We start from the raw sequence: 21,331 nt of genomic DNA, 5'->3' as shown, positions 1-21,331 counted from the left end.
CCGAATCCCCAACTCGAATCTCATCACACACGCCTCGGCGCCCCTGAGACTGGTCCCCCCCGTCGCTGTTTGGACGGGACCCTCCCGGGGCTCCCGGAGACGCCGCCGCCGCCGCCCAGCGGGCGCAGTGACCAGTTTGCAGCCGCCACCCCCCCCCCTCACTCCGCATCCCGTCGGCCTCCGCCCCTCCTCCCGGGGATCCCCTTTCGCCCCCACAGTCCCCGGCCTCTCAGGACACTCCCCTCCGGGGGCCGGGCCTGGAGCTCCCGCCCCGCGCGCCGCTCCGGGGAGCCCCGCGCCGCGCCCCCTCCCCCCGACGCGCGGCCGGAGCGGGGGCCGGAGGCGGCGATGGTGACTGGGCGGCGGCGCGGGGCCGGGCCCGGGGCCCGGAGGCTCGGCGGCTCCTTTCTTTCTCCGCCCCCGGCCCGCTGCCTCCGCCCTCCCTGCTAGCCCCGCCGGCGCTCGCGCTCGGGCCGCCTCCTCCTCCTCCTCCTCCTGCTTCTCGTCCTAGTCTTCGCCGACCGGGGCACCCGCGCCCCCTCCTGCCGCCTCTCCTCCTCCTCCTCCTCCCTGCACTGCGCGCGGCGGCTGCGGGAGGCGTCCCGGGGAGCCCCGGGCTGCGCCGACGCCGCCGAGTCCGAGCCGGGCCGGGTGAGTGCGGGGTCCCGCGGGGAGCCGGCGCCGGGACACTCGGCGGAGCGCGGCGGCGAGATGCTGGCACCGCGCTGGCAGGCGGCGACCCGGCGGCGCGGGAAGCGCGGGCTGGAGCGAGGGTGTCCGCGCCCCGGGCTCGACCCCCGCCACCCCCAACTCCCGCTGGGGTCCCGCCGGCCAGACAGCAGCTGCCTCTCAGATCTAAGCTGCATTTTTGTGGGCAAAAGCGGTGATTTGGGGTTCGGGCTGGAGGAGGTGGGCGTGGAGGGTGGGGGGAAGACCACATCTGGAAAGGGTGGTTTGAGCCTTTGGGATGGGTGGAAACACACACACACACACACACACACACACACACACACACACACACACACACACACACACACGCCGAGAGACTTGTGTGTGCTGTGCTCCTTGGGATGTTCTTAGGCACGGAGTTGTGGTTTCTCTCTTCCATTCAGCGGTCAGTGTTCTTTTGAACTTAGAAAAAGCAAAAGGGGTTTTTCTGCCCCGGCGTCGGACTTGGCTCTGGTCTCCGCGCTGGGGAGGCTCTAAGGATCCGCGCGCTGTTGCACGGGGAGTGCCTGGGAGAGAAGACCCGATCCTACCCCCACCGCCCGGACCTCACTCCCACCCGGGCTGTTTCCTGCGCCCGCCCCCCACCCCCGTCTACCCTCCGTGATTGTGTGCGGCAGCGGGGGGTTGGAGGTGGGTGGCACCAGTGAGCCGCATGCAAAAGTCGAACTTGTGTCTGAAGTCGCTAAACCGGGACCGGGTAGACCGCTGCGTGCTGGAGCCGAGGGCTGGTTGTGGCGGGCGGGGGAGGGGCGCTGCCGCTTGGGCACCGACTTTGAAGGGACTTTTATCAGCTGCACGTGGCTCGCTCGGCTCCACCCCTGCCGGGGTTAAACCCGGCTTGTTGCTAAGGTCTTTGGAGTTGTCCTTTCCTCACTCTTTCGGACTCTTTCCTGCTAGCCTAGTTTGGAAAAAATAACTTATTTTACATGTGGATGTGTGTGTAGGGTGGCGGTGAAAGATAGGGAAAAGAAATTCTCTCTCTCTCTCTCTCTCTCTCTCTCTCTCTCTCTCTCTCTCTCTCTCTCTCTCTCTCTCTCTCCCTTTCCCTCTCCCTCTCTCTCTCCCTTTCCTCTCCCTCTCTCGCTGTCATACCCTGAGAGGCTGGTTAGTCATTTATGCCAGGGATCTGATTCACCAAAGAAATAACACTTGAGACATCTTTGGTTATATCAGATAAAGCACCATTACACTCTTCTCCCCGCCCCCCCACCCCAACTCCCGTGGCCATACCGAGAGCAGATTGCCATTTGTGGTAGTTTGCAAAGGGTGTAGCAAAAAACTGTTTTACACCCTGCCAGAAAGAAGACATTGTATGTTGCAGCTGAAGATGGGTGAGGATGAGGAAGAATCATTCTCTTCATAGGAGCCCAGTTAGGAAAAGGAATCATTGCAAATAAACATTTTTCAAGTATCAATTGCATCATGATATGTGAACTAGTAATTCATCTGTAGGAAAGGAAACTGGGCCATAAAATAGGATGGATGCCACCCTGAAACAAGAATGGATACAGTGCATCCCCAGGGAAGGACTCAAATCGCTGGGATCCCTCAGAGATGATGGAGTGATGGATCAATGAGATTCTGCTGCTTCTCTGTTGGGGCTTGGCAGGGCTGGAAGGAAGAGATCATAGTAGGAGGGCTAGAAAAGCAAGACACAGAAAAGCACACATTCCTTTTAACGAATATTCTTGCAAGAACTGACAAAGTAGGAGACCAAAATTAGAAAGACTCAAGTTTGGGATCTCCAATGTCAGCACCTGCCTGGACCTTGGACACATTCAATTTGTCAGTCTCAGTTTCTTATACTTTTCTTAAGTGGTGGGGTGGGGCCAGAGAGAATAGGACGGTTAGGGCATATGTCTAGTGCATGCGTTGTGTGCACCTGACCAGGATTTGATCCCATGATCCCTAGAGCACTGCACGGGTGGCCTGGGTATCTCTGGCACTGCAGAGCCTGAGCAGCACCACATCCTGGAATTTTGTGTTGAACTGTGGTCGAGAAGCAGGGGTCTCAATTTTCCCGAGCACTTGGGTCTCCTGAGCACTGCTAAGGAGGCTTCCAAACGAACAAAACCAGTGATGATGTTCAAGTCATGACGTCAGCTGGATGATTAATTGTGACTGTGGGGAGAACTTAGGGCGGGGTGGCAAGCTGAATACTCAGGCTGTTAATGATGGCTGTCAAGCATTTTTCAAAACCCTGTGAAAGTAGTGCCATTCACAAGCCGAATGAGAGGGCTGCACCTGCTTTTCCCATGCATGTTGGCTGCATGACTGATGGCTGCTGAGGGCGGACTCTGAGCTGAGGCTTCACCCATCCCCTGGCAGCCAACACACAGAAACAGGTGATTTTTCTAGAAATTGCAGGTGGCCTCCTTTTCCCCTTCTTTTGGCCCATTCTGGCTCATTTTTTCTGGGACTCCAGTTCTGGGGAATGTGTGGGCAGAGGCTGGTGTGGAGCTGAGGGCTAAAGCCCAGGGGTGGCATTGTTGTGATAGTCTTCACTGCTTCTGGTCCATGGAGGTGCTCATGGCCCATGTCCCATAAAATTAAATTTTCCAATTTTATTTGAGAAATAAAGAACACTTTGTGATAAGCATGCAGAGTACCACTCTTGGGAACCCCCCTCCCTAAAGCAGTATTTTACTCATTGCTTGATGTTTTTTTAAAAGATGCAAGCAAGTAAAGAACTCATCTCTAGAATTTATTTCAAAAGGCAACTTTTATTTGAAAAAGCAAATTTGTCTCAGGTTCATCATTTCTTGCCCAGTTTTTATTAACCTTGTACCACTGTGCAAAGTGGACAAAATGTATTAAGTGTTGTTTATTTAGTTTGCAGAACACATCTGGAAGTGGTCAGGGGATCATTGGTGCCAGGGATTGAACCTAGGGCCCTCCTACATACAAAACTTGTGTGTGTTACAGCCCTTTAAACCATGTCCCTAGATTCAAACAGTATTTTTTTTTTTGTGGGGGCTGGGGAGCTGGATGCCTCCCAACCAGTGCTCAGGAGGCTCAGGGACCGATTCCCAGCCATCCTTGGCCAACTGAGCCGGTGATTCAATGTGGGGGGCCCTGTAGTACTGGGGATCAAATTGAGGTCAGGTACATGCAACCCAATCCCTGTACCAACTCCCTGGCCCCAAATAGAATTCTTGAGCTGGAGAACCGAGCTGCCTTCACAGTGTTCTCATTCAGGCAGAGTGCTATTGTTCATTCCTCCCTTCTTTCATCCTGTCACTCGAGGATACCTGCAGCGCCTCTCCCAGGGGCCAGAGCAAGAATCACCAGTGGGTCTCTCCCTTCACGGGAACACTTGCTGGCTGTATGTGCAGACTCTTCAGCCACCCCCTTTTGGCCCTGGGAAAGCCTGATAGCCAGAGTGTTGGTGCTTGTCCCTTGAGGATCAGCCAGGGGTGTGAGGAGAGGAAGGTCCTCTGAGTCCCCATAGGGGTGAGGGACTGGGACTGTGTCTGTTAGAAAAGCAGGATCCATTTGTGGTATATAAGTATGTTTTTAAAACTAATATCCACGGCCAGGGAAAACAGGGGCTAGGAGGACTGGTCAGTGGTTGAAATCAGCCACAGGTGTGTGTGGGACAGAGGGTAGGTAAGAGAGAAGGGACCAGTATGACAATAATAGCTGGAAGTGATCCTGATGGACAAGAACTGACTGCTAAAAGTAGATAGAGGGATATTCCTGATAACCTGTCAGTATCTGTGTTGCAAACCACATCCTGCAGGATTAGCACATTGGCTTGGCCATCTCCAAGGGTGGGCATCTAGGAGCCAGGCTTGGGTCCTGTTGCTGTAAAGCAGCTGCTGGATGCTGCAGTTTGGGGAGAGAGAGAAGAGGGAACTCAGAGGCTCCAGTACAAGAAGGTCTAGCAGAAGGCTGTACTGGCAGGAGGAGAGGAGAGTGGGGCACGGCAAGAGAGACCAAAGCCATAACCCCTCCCTCATCACCCAACACCCAGCGAGTTCTGCAAGCCAGGAAGCAGGTTTGCACCCGAAACTACTCATGGCATCTTGATCATGGACAAGGATGGCATCATCCTCCACAAGAGAAAGTGAGAAATGCATGCTCTGGCCTGAGTCTCCCAGCCTCTCTTCTTTGTTAGGGCAGCTCCAGCCGGTGGATATAAATGTTGATCTTGTACCTAAGGAAGCACAAGGTGACCTTCGCTTGCTGAGCATATCAGCTAGTTTTGTGTGTCTCTGTGAAACACTGGATCTGTTAGGGCCACGTTATCTGTACTTGTTCTTAGTTTAACCTAATACTGCCAGCTCGTAACACCTACCTTTGACTTTGAGCCTTGGCAGGTGAATAAAAGGAGAGCCTCAGTATAGCCTGATTTTTCCCTCTGTGGGTTTGTTCTACTTTTTGTTTGAATACCCCAAATAGAGATTATTGGGGTTTGTTATTGCAGGTGCCGAGGCAGTAGCGCGGGGTATGCAGTGCCAGAAATCAAGCCTTGTACTGATAAGGCCTGTGCTCTCTCTCTTGAGCCACACCCGGCTCCTTGATGATTGGTTTTCTGGACATTATTCTTAAAGTGCTTCAGGATGCAGGAGAGATAGTGTAGTGGGTAAGGTGCCTGGTTTGCACTTGACTTGACCTGGATTCAATTTTTTCACCACATCCGGTCCCTGAGCACTCCCAAGAGTGATCCCTGAGAACTGCCAGATGTTGCCTCAAAACTGAACAATTTCAGGAGTCAAGAAGATAGTGCTTAAGTCTATCATCTACTTTCAGCCTGCATCTCCCGAACATGCTGGCCACTTAATACCTCTACTGCAAACCACAGCACCCAAAAGGAGAGAGAGAGCAAAAGGGAATGCCCTGCCACAGAGGCGGGGTGAGGTGGGGGAAGGATGGAGTTGGGGTAGGGGGAGGGATGCTGGGACCATTGGTGGTGGAAGATGGGCACTCGACCATTGTATGACTGAAGTGCAAGCACGAAAGATTGTAAGTCTGTAACTGTACCTCACGGAGATTCACTAATAAAAAATTAAAAAAAAAAAGAAGATAGTGCTTAGGGCTAGAGCACATGCCTACATGCATAGGCCCCAGTTCAATCCCTGCCACCATGTGGTCCCCAGAGCACTGCCAGAGTGACCCTGGTGGTCCTCAGCACTACTTAACTTGAATATTGATCCTTTAGGCCCTCACAGCCTGGCCAAGGGTCACCTGAAGTGACCCTTAGGTCTCTAAAGCACTGCTTGGGGTTGTCTGTCCTCACTTCCCCCCAATTTGTTTTAATAAGACTGCTGAAGTATTTATTTGAATTAAACGTTTGAAATTCTCAGGATTGTGAAACCGAACTTTTACATCACTTTACATCATTTCTAAAATAATAGGTACTGAGCACTGTTGGCAGTGGTATTTACCTAAGAATACTGAGGACTGGTTTGTGGTATCTGATACTTAGCACTTGTTGAGATGACCCAGTCAGCAAAAGCAGTCAGTTCTTTCTTTGCGCCTCTTCATGTCCCAATAGTCGAATAAGCTATAACCAGGTTGTCTGGTTATGATATAACAAATATGTATTTGTTATAATAGTGGCCTTTTAAAGGACTCCCCGTTTGTGGAAATAAGGATGTTCATTGCGGACTGAACCTTGCTAATTCTCAGAGTGTGGACTTCTGGGGAACCACAAATTGCTAGTGGCCCATGCACATGCGATTGTAATTCCCAACTGACCCCCACACCTTTTTTCTGCATGTTACTTTTCTGTTCATGGAGAAGGTGTTTGGATGTTTCCTGGTCTGTCTGAAGACAGCCAGAGCCGAGTTCACAGGCTCCCAGAGAACAGGTTTTGGAGGAGGTGCACTTTTTATGTCTGAAGTGCCCAAGCTGACCCTCCTTCTTTTGTGTGGGTGTGTGTATGGCCTGGGAAGGAGGCTGGGGTGGATATCCAACAGTGCTCAGGGACTCTTCTTGGCTCTGTGCTCATATATGCTGCTGGGGATTCAAAGTGGGACCTGCAGGTTGTAAGGAGAGTGCCTTAGCTCTGTAGGATCGCTCCAGCCCTGTGCTTTTTTCTTTCTTTCTTTCTTTCTTTCTTTCTTTTTTTTTTTTAAGTTATCATGTGGTCATCAAGGGCTCTTGCTGTTCACTTGAATTTCCTCCAGTTGTGGGATCACGTAAAAGTATGTGAAGTAGAGCTTGCTGGGGTTGGATTACAGCACCCGCACAAACGTTCCTTCTCTTACTGCTGTGGAGTGTGGGTGAGACAGGTGCGGGTGACCCACTGTTGCCTGTAATGGCAGAACTGCCTCACCTAGCTTGCACCTGCTTTTGATGCCACTGAAAGGGAACCTGGAAGTCTGGAACGACAGAGATGCAAAGTTTAAGTGGTTTTCTTAGACGAGTGGGGTTACGGGTGACTGATCGTTTTCATAACTCTTCTTTCAGATTTGCTGGAAGCTTATTCCTTTCAAAATCAGAACAAAAGTGGTTTCTGCTGCCGCTGCTGCTGTGTATGGGAGAGTGCGTGAAACTCCCTCAGCTGTCTTGGCCACAGTACATAGCACGTCTTTTTGCATCTGTGCCTTGATGCGCCAGTTCTCTGTCTTGAAAAGGAATGGGTATTCCAATTTCCTGCACCGTGAAGTCACAGATGCTGGGAAGGTGGGAGAAACGTCACCAGGTCTGGTTGCTGTGCCCAGAGCATGAGGGGGCAACTTCTTGCCCATGTGGGGAAGAACCCACTGCTTGTCCGGGTCAGTTTTGTGTGGTGCTAACATTAAACATTGTAAGTGACTTAAGGACATTTTAGTGCTCTGTGACCATGTGGAAACGTCTGTTTGATTGATAGGAAGGACTGAATTAAGTATGTACTAAGTGACCTCTTTATGTCTTTTAACACCCCCATCCCACCCCACCCCCCACCTCTAGGTTCAGTAGAGCCTGAAGCTTAAAACTCCTTTTAGCCTCCCCACATGCCTGGAAAATTGGAGGGGCTCTTTTTCCTCTACTGATTCTATTGTTCAGCATTTTCTTTCTTTCCACATGGAGCTGTGTTGTCAAGGGCACCTGGAGTTCAAGCTTCCTTTCTCCAGGGCCAGGCTGCAGTTGGGCTGAATTTTACATGTTGTTTTCCAAATCTAAGGCAGTTGGCCAATTGTTGGAGGGCCGCTCTCACTGTTGGAGGGGACAGAAGCCTCATTTCATCTTGCATAAGTGGCACTTGGCACACAGGACAAATGGACCTCTTAGAAGCATGTCATGTGTTTTATTGGGTGTTAGACATTGGATGTTAGGAACCTCACGCACAGGAAGTGTGTGCTCTTACCATGGCACTATATTCCCACCCCCAAATTGATTGTCGCTTCTTTTCTTTTGCCCAGAAAGATCATATTTTCTGAAATTAAAAATGGAGTAGTGGATAGTCTGGGAATTACAGACTTAGAAGTAAGCAGCCGTCTTTGTGTTTCTTTCACCCCTGTCATTTCCCTTTACAAAGCGTGCAGCAGAGTGGCATGGCTCACGGGCTGGAAAGCCATCTCACTCACATCACTCTTCCTTTTTAGTTTGGGAAAAAAATTGGGCTCACATCACTGATGCTCAGGGTTTACTCCTGGCATTACTTCTGATAGGGTTTGGGGGACCAGGGATGGTGCTGAGAACGGAACCATGGTCAGTCAGTCGTATGCTCAGCAAGTGCCTTACTCCATGTTATCTCTCTGGCCCCCACATCTGTTTTTTGTTTTGTTTTGTTTGTTTGTTTGTTTTGGAGCCATACCTGGCGGTATTCAGGGCTTACTCCTGGCTCTGGGCTCAGGGGTCACTCCTAGTGGGACTTGGGGGACAACATGGGGTGCTAGGGATTGAACCTGGGTCAGCTGTGAGCAAGGCAGCTACCTTACCATCTGTATTATCGCTCTAGCCCCACCTTCATCTCTGTCTTAAAAAATACTTATTATCTAAGGCCGTACCTGTAGAAGTCTGGAGAGGTCTGTTGGACCCGCTGTCTGTGCTCTCAGCTGCTATTTCTGAGGGGGTCCTTGCAGATCCTTTTGCAGCAGATCTTCCTCTAAGGGCCTGATGGCTGAGTCTGCCTGGATTTCTTTTGTGTCCCCTTGTGCGAGCGCCAGCTGGAACAGGTGACTGCCAGCCAGTCAGTTTGAATCCAACTCCTTCTGGTGAATGGGTGTGCAGGTGTGATCTTGTCTCTGTTGGAGTTTCCTCTTTCTTGTGTGGGGCCTCAGTGTCTCACTCTTTCTGATTCAGAGAGGACTGCAGTAGAGGGAATGAAGCTGATGTGTGCATTGTTCAAATCAAACTCCAAAGCAAAATCCAAAAAAGGGCCACAGCTGGGGACAAAGGGCATTTTTAGCAGTGAAAGCTCAAGGGACTGGTGACAAAGCTGAAGAGGTGCCAGCAGGATGCATGGGATGCTGTGATGGGCTGCGGTGCAGGAGACACCCCCCCCATCCTGGGTCCGGAAACTGGACCTGTGGCCCCTAAGAGTTCATAAGCTTTCTTAGCAGCTACATCAGTCAATAAACTTGCATGTTTAGGGGAAAAAAATTCTAAAAACATTTTAATAAAAGGAGCCCTCTGTAGTTGATGTAGGGATCTTTGGGTTTTTAAAAAATCTTGACCATGGAGGGGCTGGAGCAATAGCATAGCAGATGGGGCGTTTGCCTTGCATGCAGCCAACCCGGGTTCGATTCCCAGCATCCCATATGGTCCCCTGAGCACCTCCAGGAGTAACTCCTGAGTGCAGAGCCAGGAGGTAACCCCTGTGCATTGCCGGGTGTGACCCAAAAAGAAAAAAAAAAGAAAAAAAAGAAAAAAAAAAGAAAAAATCTTGACCATGGAGACATTCTTTTGTGTGTGAATTTTTTTTTTCTTTTTGGGTCACACCTGAAGATGCACAGGGGCTACTCCTGGCTCTGCACTCAGAAATTACTCCTGGCAGTGCTCAGGGGACCATATGGGATGCTGGGAATCGAACCCGGGTCAGCCGTGTGCAAGGCAAATGCTCTACCTGCTGTGCTATTGCTCTAGCCCCTGTGTGTGAAATTTTAGCTTTCTCCTTCTGGTGTGATGTTTAGCCTGTGCAGATAATTTTGCATTCTCATCTGGTCGTTGGTCTTGTAGCTCACCCGCTGTGAGATATGCATTGTGTTTCTGCTCATCCATCCCTCAAGTTGCTGGTCTCTCTTACTGGCTCTCTCTCACTCTCTCTCCTCTCTCTCTCCTCTCTCTCCTCTCTCTATTTCTCTCTCCTCTCTCTATTTCTCTCTCCTCTCTCTCTCAATCTCTCTCTCCTCTCTCTCTCAATCTCTCTCTCCTCTCTCTCTCTCTCCTCTCCTCTCTCCTCTTTCTCCTCTCTCTCTCTCTCTCCTCTCTCTCTCTCTCTCTCTCTCTCTCTCTCTCTCTCTCTCTCTCTCTCTCTCTCTGGCTGTTGCTAGTGCAGCTCTGTTTGGCTTCCCCTTGTCCTCCTGAATCTTCTTAGTAACCAAGGGTTTGTCAGCCTTTGCAGGCAGCCAGAGGGCAGAGGTCAGAGTCTGTGCCAAGATACAGAGGAAGCTAATCATACCCATGACCTCGACCTCATTAACTTCACGCTGGAACCCGAGCTCTGGCATTCCATGCCATTGTTTGACTTTGGATTGTCTTGGCTGATTTATGGCCAATGGGTCTTATTCCTTCTTTTGAAAGAAGTTGATTAAAAAAAAAAAACAACCAGATGAACATGCCAGAAGCAACTCTACCTGACAGATTTTTCATCTCCTTTCAGTTTCCTAAATGTTGGGCTTTGCAGTGTCAGCAGGTCCTTGGACCCCCCAGATAAAGCCAGACTGTGAGGAAGAGGCCACCTTGGTGCTTCGCTGGAATGGCTGGTGATCCTGAGTTCCACAGGTCGGGGGTCCAAGACTCCCACATTGCCACCCACCCTCTCAGACAGGCCTCCTCCAACTCATCTGTGCACCGGCATGATCCATCAGCTGGTCAGACTCAGACTGGGCTTTAGCAGGCATGGGCAGAGCCTGGGAGCCCTCATTTCTAACAAACCTCCAGGAATGAATGCTACTGATGCCGTAGACCCATGCCTTTAATGAAAAGCATTGCCTGCCCCCCTCCCCCACTAACCCCCTCCCCACAACACCCAGCAATGCTCAGGGCTTACTCCTGACTCTGAGTTCAGGAATCACTTCTGGTGGAGCTCAGAGGACCATGTGTGATGCCAGGAATCGAACCCACATCTATAAGTCTAGGGAAGTTCTCTTCTTTTTGTCTTGTCTTTCAGCCCCTTATACTGGGTTCCATGACTAGTTCGATAAGGAAGACTGGCTCTGCTCCAACTGAAACGGCATTAACTCACATGCCCTAAACTTTGAAGGGATATGATTATAAGTTTTTAAAGTTATATATTATTTTACTTGGACACTCTCTTTCTTTTTTTTTTTTGTGGTTGTTTTTTACTTTGGCCACACCCAGTGGTGCTCAGGGACCACTCCTGGTGGTGCTTGAAGACCACATGTGGTGCCGGGCATCCAATCGGGCTCAGCTGTATGCAAGACATGCCTTACCCACAGTATTCTCTCTCCAGCCCCTCTCTGTTGTTTTTCAAACAAGCCAAAAATAAGATGGTTCTTCTTTTCTTTTTTTTTTTTTTTGCTTTTTGGATCACACCTGGCATTGCACAGGGGTTCTTCCTGGCTCCGCACTCAGGAATTACTCCTGGCGGTGCTCAGGGGACCACATGGGATGCTGGGAACTGAACCCGGATCAGCCGAGTGCAAGGCAAATGCCCTACCCGCTGTACTATCTCTCCAGCCCTGGTTCTTATTTTCATATCCCCGTTGCTATCGATTTGTTTGAGCGGGCACAGTAACATCTCTCATTGTGAGACTTATTGTTACTGTCTTTGGCATATCCAATACGCCACGGGTAGCTTGCCAGACTCTGCCGTGCGGGCTAGATACTCTCGGTAGCTTGCCGGGCTCTCCGAGAGGGGCGGAGGAATTGAACATGGGTCGGCCATGTGAAAGGCGAACACCCTTCTGCTGTGCTATAGGTTATAAAAACACTGATGCAGAAAAACAAAAATCTGCAATTCATCTTTCTGTGCCTGGGATCCTGACTGGTGTCTTACCTTTTCTTGGCCTTTGGGTACGTGATTACGAAGGGCTGGCTTCTGTCCCATTGGGATCTACTTCAGTACTTATCTCAACACATGCTTTTATCCTTCCTTATCTTGGAAGGGACCAAGTCCTAGCACTCTTTATCAATAGTGTAAAAAGTCAGCTTAGTGAAGGCATTATTTTTAGGAAAATTTGGTTAACTGTGCTTAGTAAGTACTTTGAGCATTCAGGGTTCTACAGGGCTAGAGGATTGGACCTTTGGGGAGAAGTCTTGGGTATGCCTTGGGGCTGATTGTTCCTATTCCCTCCCCTCCTTTGGCTCAGACTGGGAATAGAGAATGTTGGCTTCCCTGTGAAAGCTGACTGGAATGCATGAAGAAGACCTCCATCCGCCATAGGCAGACTTGATGTTGCTGACCCAGGGGAATTGATGGAGCGAGCATTTGGTTTCCACATCATTGTAGCCCAGTTGCCTACATCTCTACAGATGTAAGACCAGCCCAACCAAGTAGAGTCGGCTACTGCAACAGGAAGTGAGAAATGGGCCAGGGGATGGGACTGGGCTGGGCAGGGTTGGGAAGGACTTCCATCCTGAATGGGGAATTCACTTGCTGCTGTCTCTAAAATTTTACCAGCAAGAAAATGTAGGTGGATTGTTTCCTTTTCATTTGTTTTTTGTTTGTTTGGGAGCCACACTGGATGGTGCTCAGGGCTTCCTCTGAGCACTGTGCTCAGGGATTACTCCTGGCAGGGCTCAGGGGACCATATGGGGTGCTGGGGATTAAACCCAGATCCGCCTTATGCAGGGTGACTGCCCTACTGATGATATCTCTGTGGCCCAAATGTTTCTATTTTAAAGCTCAGATAAACATGTAAGCATCTGAGACCAGGTACTACCTTGGTTTCTGATACTTTGATACTTTATCAGGAATAGTTTCGTGAATGTTTCTCAGGATGAACTAGCAAAAGGTCAGGGTATGAGGAGAGTGGACTTTTTGTTGTGGGCTGGGCATAGAGCCCGGAGACAGCCAGAGGCACTGTTGATCAGGGCAGTTCTCCAGGAGCTGCGGGTACCCTCGAGGGCAACTGGGCAGAAGTGATTCTCCCCTCAGTGTGTGCACATGTGTGTAAGTATGCATGTGCACATGCATTACAGAAACCTGGACATCACGATGATTGGCATATTTATGATTGACATACTTTTGATGTAGCCATTTCCACTGCGCACATTTTTTTTTCTTTTTGGGTCACACCCGGCAACGCACAGGGGTTACTCCTGGCTCATGCACTCAGGAATTACTCCTGGCGGTGCTTGGGGGACCATATGGGATGCTAGGAACCGAACCCGGGTCGGCCGTGTGCAAGGCAGACGCCCTACCCGCTGTGCTATTGCTCCAGCCCCTGCGCACATATTTTTTATCTTTATTTTTATTTAAAAAAATCTTTTTTGCTTTTGAGGTCACACCCAGTGATGCCCAGAGGTTACTCCTGGCTCTGCACTCAGGAATTACTCCTGGCAGTGCTTGGAGGACTATATGAGATGCCAGGGATTGAATCCGGGTCGACCGCATACAAGGCCAACACCCTACCCACTGTGCTATCGCTCTAGCCCTATTTCCATGTACATTTGACCAGTTGTAATGCAGACTTCATGTCAGGCAGACAGTCCCCGTCTGATAAGACAGAAGATCCTAACTGCACTTGGGATTTTTTTTTTCTTCTGTCTTTAAAGTTTTTGTGTTCTGGTCTTGGGGCCATACCCGGCAGTGCTCAGAGCTTACTCCTGGGTCTCTGCTCAGGGATCACTCCTGGGTGGTGTTTGGGGAACGATATGGGGTGTTAGGGACTTGATCCCTGAGTCAACTTTGTGCAAGGCCAGCGCCTTGACCTCTGCTATGTCTCCTGCCCACCCCGCCTGCCGCTCTTCTCCCTGAGTACGTGGAACCCAGTCATCCAGCGCAGGATTGTTAGGCCCCCACTCAGGGAGTGGAGAACCCCTGCCCGCCGGTCTCTTCAGTGTCTTGAGCAGGGTGTGGGGGGCATAGGTGCGGTTGTGTGAAGGGCCTATAAAGACACGGTGCCAGGCCTGCTGGGTGCTGGTGCCGGGAGGGTGGTGCAGAGGCTTCTTGGCGGGAACAGAGCCCAGCTTAGAGCCAGGGCTGGCGGGGGCCACTGAGCGTGGGTGGGAAGGGGCCCCAGGTATCTATCCTCATCCTCCGTGTTGATCTGAATCCTCTTTTCACGTTTTGGGCACCAGCACGGCCCCATTTGTAAAGAACAGTGAGAACTCAAGGGCATAAGCTGGATGGAAAAATAGGCCTTCTCTCTACAGAAATGGGCACATCGGGGGAGCTGTTGTTTTCTCTGCTGTCGGAGGAGATGTGTCTTCTGAGAGAGGCAGCTGAGATGAGCACATCTCCTCCTGCTTTGTGTTCCGGCTCCTGGGCTCCCATCTCTCGGACCCACGGCCTGAGTTGCAGTCTCCAGATGCAGGCCTCCGAGATCCACACCTGGCTGCCAAGAGCATCTCCCCAGTCCTGTGTGGGGCACTCGTATTCTGGGGCTCGGTGGAAGGAGGAATATTGTTGGAAAGGAGAAGTGGGTATCTGTTACCTGAAGTTGGGTTGCCCGCACCTCTCCCGAAGCCCCTTTATTACAGCAGAGAATTTATTTCCTGGGGAAAGGGCATTTTCCCTCAGCCCCACAGCCTTGGTGTCCGCAGGACTGGGAAAAGTTCTCACTTCTACACAACCAGCTTTGTGTCTTTCATGAGGGGGAGATGGAATGGGCCCCCAAGTGGTGCGTAGCAGTCTGTGGGGGGGTGGATGAGTTCCTTAGGCCTGTGGTGTTCAGGATATCTGGGCCACCCTGGCAGTGCATGTGGTGGCGGAAATGGAACCTAGGTCAGGCATATGAGAGACCTGTGCCCTAGGCACTCTGCCAGCTCCCAGCCCCCGCGCCTTCCTTTTATTTTATTATTATTATTATTATTATTATTATTATTATTATTATTTTGCTTTTTGGGTCACACCCAGCGATGCTCAGGGGTTACTCCTGGCTTTGCACTCAGGAATTACTCCTGGCGGTGCTTGGGGGACCATATGGGATGCCGGGGATTGAACCCAGGTTGGCCGCGTGCAAGGCAAACGCCCTACCCGCTGTGCTATCACTCCGGCCCCGCGCCTTCCTTTTAAACAGAGGCAGGCTTCACCGATGAGCAGCCTGGGCCCACTCTGCTCTCTGCCCTCTGGGCTGGCCCTGCTTTCTTGCCCGCTTGCCTGTCTGGACCATTGGGGCACCAGGTGGCTGTTGCTGGGCTTTGCCCAGAGACTGTGTCTGTCAGTCTGTGAGAAACTGAGGATACACACTGAGGGGTGCACACTGGGGCGCACACTGAGCCTCACAGTGATGCCAGGTGCATGTCAGTCTGTTGACTGGGTGTGGTGCCTCTAGGCCCTGAGGCACGCGGGCACCTGCCTGAGGGGTGGCCTGACACCCAAGGGACCTCTGGTTCTGGAGCCTTGGTTCACCAGCACATTCGAGGGAACCTTCACTCTGTCTTGGGACCCCAGGCAGGGCCTTGCTCTGTCCTCTTTCTCACAGACCGGGAGAAAACTTTCTGGGCCATGCCACTCTGCCACATGAGACTTTTTCTCAAAAGTCTTACCATTGGCCTCAAGCTTCAAACTCTCTGCAAACGCTGCTGAGCCTTTTGTGATTGCCTGCCTCTGTGGCCTCGTCTCCTGTAGTCTCCCTCTTGCCCTCTGAAATTCTGCCACCTCACCCACTTGGAGAACTTACAGTAGTTTGCTTTCCAGGCATGCTGGTCTCACCTTGAAGCATGCCTGCTGCTGCCCTCCTCCCCTCACCTCCCAGACTTCAGCTTCTCCATCACCCCTCCTTGGGAGCTTTCTTCAACTCCTTGGGGGTAGCTGGATCTGCAGGAAAGGCACCATGTCACCTGCATTTTATTCGTAGGCAACCATCAGAGACGTGGAGGCCGTTGTTACTTCCTGTCTGTGGAGCGTGTGCCTCATGAGGTGGAGAATCCATCTCATGCTCACTCCCAGACTCCAGGCTGGATCTGGGGCCTGTTGTGCAGGGTCAGACTCTGAGATACTGCAGCTTCGTTCCCTGAATGTGTTACCCTGCACTTGGGTAGGAGCACCAGCCTTCTCCCTCAGCTCCCTCAGGCTCTGATTCAACCTCCTGGCCAAGTGCTACTGGCCAGACTTTTTGCTCTGAGACCGAAAGTGTTGAGCCATAGTCAACAAAAACAACAAAAATGACTTCTCTCTCTCTCTCTCTCTCTCTCCCTCTCTCTCTCTCTCTCTCTCTCTCTCTCTCTCTCTCTCTCTCTCTCTCAGGTAAGCTGGGAAGCAGAGTCAGGTGCACACAGCTGGCCTGTGTTTCGCCTTGCATTACGAAGTGATTCTTCATACAGGTAAGGGATTGGCTCCTGGGAGCCACTCATGCCCGCTGGGTGGGGGCAGGCTGTAAAGTATGACGGGGCTCTCTGAAAACCTTGCATAATTATTCGTTGAGAAGAAAACCCCTCATGCTGGGCTGCCTCTTTGAGACATAGGATGCCCCTGCTCCTATGTAGAGTGTACAGGGGGTCATGCTTATCTGGCTGGCTTTCCCCAGTGTCGGCTGCCCACTTATTGCTCCACACTTCCTCCTCTGTGCCAGGCACCCTTCTCACCGCCATTTGAATCAGCGCTTTAGAATTCCTGTTTCTCACTGAAGACCCATCCCAAGTGTCATTTACTTATCAAACTGTCTGATGAAAGGCTGTGGGGGTACAGAATGACTTCTCTTACAGCAGGAAACCTTCTCTAACACCAGTTGGGCGAACTCCATATGGTTCCCAAGAGCACTGACAGGAGTGATCCCTGAGCCGAGAGCTAGCAGTTAAGTTCTGAGCCAGCAGTACGTTCTGAGCACTGCCAAGTGGAGTCTAGCCCCACACCCCTGATAAATAAAAGCAATCAGTAGACTTTCCAACTTAGAGAAGAGGAAATAAAGATTTGTGTGGTATAGGCATTCATTTTAAAACACTTTAGGTTCAGATAACTTTAATAAAAAGATTTTAAATCAGTGCATTTCCCTTTTCCCCATAGTTTTTAGTAAGCTGAGTACTGAGGCATGCTCTAATTGGCTCTATGCCTAACTGCTTCATCCTTAAGATCCCCAGAGCTGAGGCAGGGCTGAGTGCTGGAGCCGTAATGGGCCTGAGTCTCTTTCAGAACTGGTGCATGGCCAAGTTCAAAGAATTTGGGGACAGGGAATGTGGCACTTAAATCTAATCCTGCACTTCTTTCACACAGGAGAGTAAGTGTTTGCTTCTGCCTTCTTGCCTGGCCTCCAGGTTAACGTTGCTCCTTGGCCAGCCTTTGCAGTTGGTTCTGTTTGGGTGGGTGCAGAGGAAAACATTATCTTCTGGTTTCACATGGTTTCTACCATCTAGTGAGGGTACCTAGACAGCAAGTTCCATGTAAAAGCAGTCACATATCCAGGATTTCTTAGGACTGAGCCAGTATCACAGCTGCCTAAAAGGGTCTTTGATTAAAAAAAAAAAAACAAAAAAAAACAGCAAAAGCAACACCACTCAGGTTACTCTACCCACGTTCTTAAAGTTTTCTTGAGCCAGGGTAGAGCAAGGAGGTCAACTTTGCCTAGAAATTGCCAGTTTCCATGGAATCCAGTTTGTCTCTCATGCTAGATAAATAAACTCAGAAAATAAGTTGCAGTTTATTTTTCTTTTGGGGCCTCTCAAGCAATGCCCAGGGGGACCAGGGGCCATTCTTGGTGATACTTGACCAACTGGGCTTACGGTTCAAGGATCAAGCCTGGCCATGCAGTTTTGCTCAGACTTAGCAGTGCTGGGGGTCAGGCCCTGAGGGTCCCAATTCTCAGTGCTCAGAGGTCACCACACTTGCCTGAACTGACCCCTGAGTTTTCTGGTACAAGTACCAGCTGAAGATTTGGGTAGATTTGAGTTTTGCAGTAGGTATGGGATCTTGGGCTCTTACAAGTTAGTGTCAGATCCTTCATACAGAACCAGAACAGATTCAGGGCAGTGGTGGTGTGGTCTTGATGCTGCCGGGTGCAAGGGGACTTTCCCGTGAATACCAGTTAGCTGCTAATCAGTGCCTGGGACAGCTCATCTGAGTGCCTCCTGGTGCTCCATCCAGTCCTATGCAGGGTTGAAAAGAACAAAGTAGCCAAGCCCGAAGATTACTGAGCTGGCTCCCACCTTGGTTCTAATCACTGGCCCATGGGGTCGTGTGCAGGACAGGTGCTGGCCCACAGTGATGCAAAGGCTGAAGAAGTCTCCTCTAACCGAACCTTCGATACTCCACATTGCATGAATGAGAAAGTCCCCTTAGGAATTCAGGTTCTGAATTTTTTTAGGGTCTCTGACCGCTGGACTGGAGTGATAGCAGGACTGGAGTGATAGCACAGCGGGTAGGGCGTTTGCCTTGCACGCGGTCGACCCGGGTTCAATTCTTCGGTTCCTCTTGGAGAACCCGGCAAGCTACCAAGAGTATTCTGCCTGCACAGCAGAGCCTGGCAAGCTACCCGTGGCATATTTGATATGCCTAAAACAGTAACAAGCCTTACAATGGAGACGTTACTGGTGCCCGCTCAAGCAATTTGATGAACAATGGGACGACAGTGCTACAATGCTCTGACCTTTGGGTTTTGACTTCTGATTTTATTAGTTTTTGATTGGGGAGTACTTTGAGAGGTGCTTTGGGTTACTCTAGGAAGAATTTGGAGAACCATATGGGTACAGAAGTGCCAGATTGCTGGGATCCAGCCCAGGTCTCCCCCTCGTAGCCCAGTGCTTTGAGCTGACTTCCTGCTGCTGGTGCTCTTGAATCCAGGGCAGTGCAGACTCTGTCTAAAGATGGAGCTGCCAGGGCTTCCGCAGAAGCATCTCTCAGGCGTCTGTGTTTTCACTTGTGCTGTTTGAGAGCATTGGCCACCATCCAAGGCCACTGTACAGCATGGGCCCCCTGTGTCCAGGGTGGACATTTGGGAGCAAACAGAGCAAAGGCAACTAGCGGACATAGCAGTCTCCAACTCCAGTGTCGTTGCTCTGCTGGTCCCTGACCGACAGACACTTCCTTACTGCCGAGATGCCTGGGAACGACACAGTGACAGGAGACAGATACAGGAAACACTCAGCCACACCCCCTCCCAGGGCCTTGAGGATCCTAGTTGCAAACTCTTATCTTTGGCATCAGGTGAAATCTGTATCTTTTTAAAGAAGCTTGTTTCTGGAGCAGCCTTTCAGACTTCTACCTCTTTTGGGTCTGGAGATTTCTGGGGAGCTTGTTTTCTCTTTCAGCTGTCTGGTTCCCACAGAGTGATCCATGCGTGTTTAAGGATCTCTTTACTGTTTGATTAGGTCCAGTGTCAGCTGGGATGGGTTTGCATTTGTCTCATTCCCTGCAGGCGTTTTGTGGCAAAACTTCATTGGGATGTCCTTGCAGAGAAAGTTGGTTTTGCTCATTCTTTTATATTTTTACATTTTGGGGGTCTCACCCAGCAGGATTGGGGACAGCAGGATTGGGCTGGACCAGGGAGTGCCCAAGCTCACACCTGACGCTTCTACATACAGAGCAGGAGCGAGAGTGCCTCCCTGACTTCAGATGGACAGTTTGGTTTTACATGGAATGATTTAGACCTTTGCTTTATGAAAAGGTTGGAGATGTGGGGTTGTTTTGTTTGTTTTCCTTTTTTTTTTTTTTTGGTGGGGGGGCATACCCTACTGTGCTCAGTGCTTACTCCTGACTTTGTGCTCAGGAATCAGTCCTGGCTGGGCTGGGGGCAGCCATATGGCATGTCTGGGATTGAACCCATGTCTGTCTGCAGCAAGGCTGTGCTGTTGCTCCAGCCCCCTGATTTGAATCACTTTGAGTTCTTCCTTTGGTGGGTAGAACACTTGCTTTGCCTTGCGCTGCCTTGGATGCAGCCCCTTCCCTCACTGTCCCACTGTGAGCAAAAACCGAAGAGCAGAACTCTCCTGTCTGTTTCCTTTGTCTTCTGAACCTGAGTTAGAAAGAGGCGTAGTATAAGTAGCTGATAAAAGTAGCTTTTTGTATCTGGATAACTAGTTAATAAAAGTAACTTTTTGCCTTTCCTTTTCCATTTCCTTTACTGAGAGAATAAATGTCCCGCATTCTCTCCTGTTCTTTCTTCTTGAGGAGCAGTTTCTGAGGCTTCTGGAACTGTGCTCCCTGGGGACCTTCTTTAAAGGTGTAGAAAGAAGTGCCTCACGAGCCTGTCCATCACCTCCGATGACACTGCTCTCTCTTCTTTCTGTCCCGGCGGCCAAGCCTGGTGCTCACCTCACCTGCGTTGCGTCTGCCTCTCTGGGGTGGCTGCAAATTGCCTCTTCTGCCCTTCGTGGCTCCAGTTGGAAAAAGCAAACAAGCTGGGGACTCGCCCTCACAGCCCAGCAGGCTGGGGAAATAGTTCTCATTCTCCTTGTTCCTGGGTTCAAAGTGCAGCAGCGTTTTTATGGGGGCGATCAGCCCTCCCAGGGTGCTGGTTTGAGTGGACCTATATGTTAGCCTGGTGGACAATTAACCAGACTGACCTCCTCCTTTTGCTCTCGCCTTTCTGGCTGAGTTGACATTAATGCTCGGAGTGAGAAAGCCTCTGCCCCTCTGAGCCAGCGCCAGGCAGGGGTGGGGAAACATTTGATCTTGTTCAAAAGGGATGTCTCTGAAGCATGAAGATTGAACTGATTGTGACCCTGGTGGAGCAGCAGAAGCGCCCTCTGGAGAGCAGGACAGGACAGGAGGAAGACACTGTCAGTCCCTAATCCAGTTGGCCGGCAGGACTCGGGGTCTCAGATACTTTCCAAAGTAGAGAATTGGATTGGAGGCAATAAAATAGGCCTTAAATTAGGAGAGCAGGGGGTCATTTTACCTAATTTTGTGGTTGTTACTGAGGAATAAAAGGCAGAGGAGATGATTTCATTAGCCCTCCTTCCTCCCCACCCCCTGCCATCTTTTATCCCCAGTGGTGGCACTTGGGGATGTGGCCAAACCTCACAGGAGGGCTGGGAATGACCAGACAACATGGAGCCAGGCTTCCACCCTGCAGGCGAGCCCTGGGGGGAGACACAGTTAAGCCTCGAGATCATGGGGGTGGGCACATAATTTATCCTGCCCTGGTGAGAAGTTTAGTGGATTAAAAAAAGTTGACCGCTCAATGGGCCAGGAGTTTGCTCTCCTGAAGGAGGTCTGAGTCCAATCCCTGGCACTGCATGATCCAGAACTGCTGGGGGTAGACTCAAGCCCCACCAGATGAGACCACCCCAGAACAAAAAGAAAATAATGATAAATAAAATGTGAAAGATAGATGAGGTTCTAGCAGCGTACTGCCAGTTGCCCAGGAGCACAGCTTTCCTGCAGAACATGAAGGCGTTGCTGAGCAGGTAAGAGCTGGAGTGCCGCCTCCCTCTTCCGGGGAAGCTG

General features: G+C 50.8%; 1 protein-coding gene across 3 annotated transcripts in view; it reads left to right on the top strand.

The window, feature by feature from the left end:
* Positions 1-282: 282 nt before the first annotated feature.
* LHFPL2 (LHFPL tetraspan subfamily member 2) overlaps positions 283-21,331 on the top strand; it is a 161,109-nt gene continuing 140,060 nt past the window's right edge. For all 3 annotated transcript variants that reach the window (XM_055134312.1, XM_055134457.1, XM_055134380.1), the window contains exons 1-2: positions 283-651; positions 16,199-16,275. The gene's annotated coding sequence lies outside the window, so the exon portion shown is untranslated. The remainder of the gene's footprint in view (positions 652-16,198; positions 16,276-21,331) is intronic.

The sequence above is a fragment of the Sorex araneus genome, chromosome 1 (genome assembly GCF_027595985.1).
Source record: "Sorex araneus isolate mSorAra2 chromosome 1, mSorAra2.pri, whole genome shotgun sequence".
NCBI lineage: Eukaryota > Metazoa > Chordata > Mammalia > Eulipotyphla > Soricidae > Sorex > Sorex araneus.
Note: the sequence above shows the minus strand (reverse complement) of the source record. Positions and strands in the feature narration are given on the sequence as shown.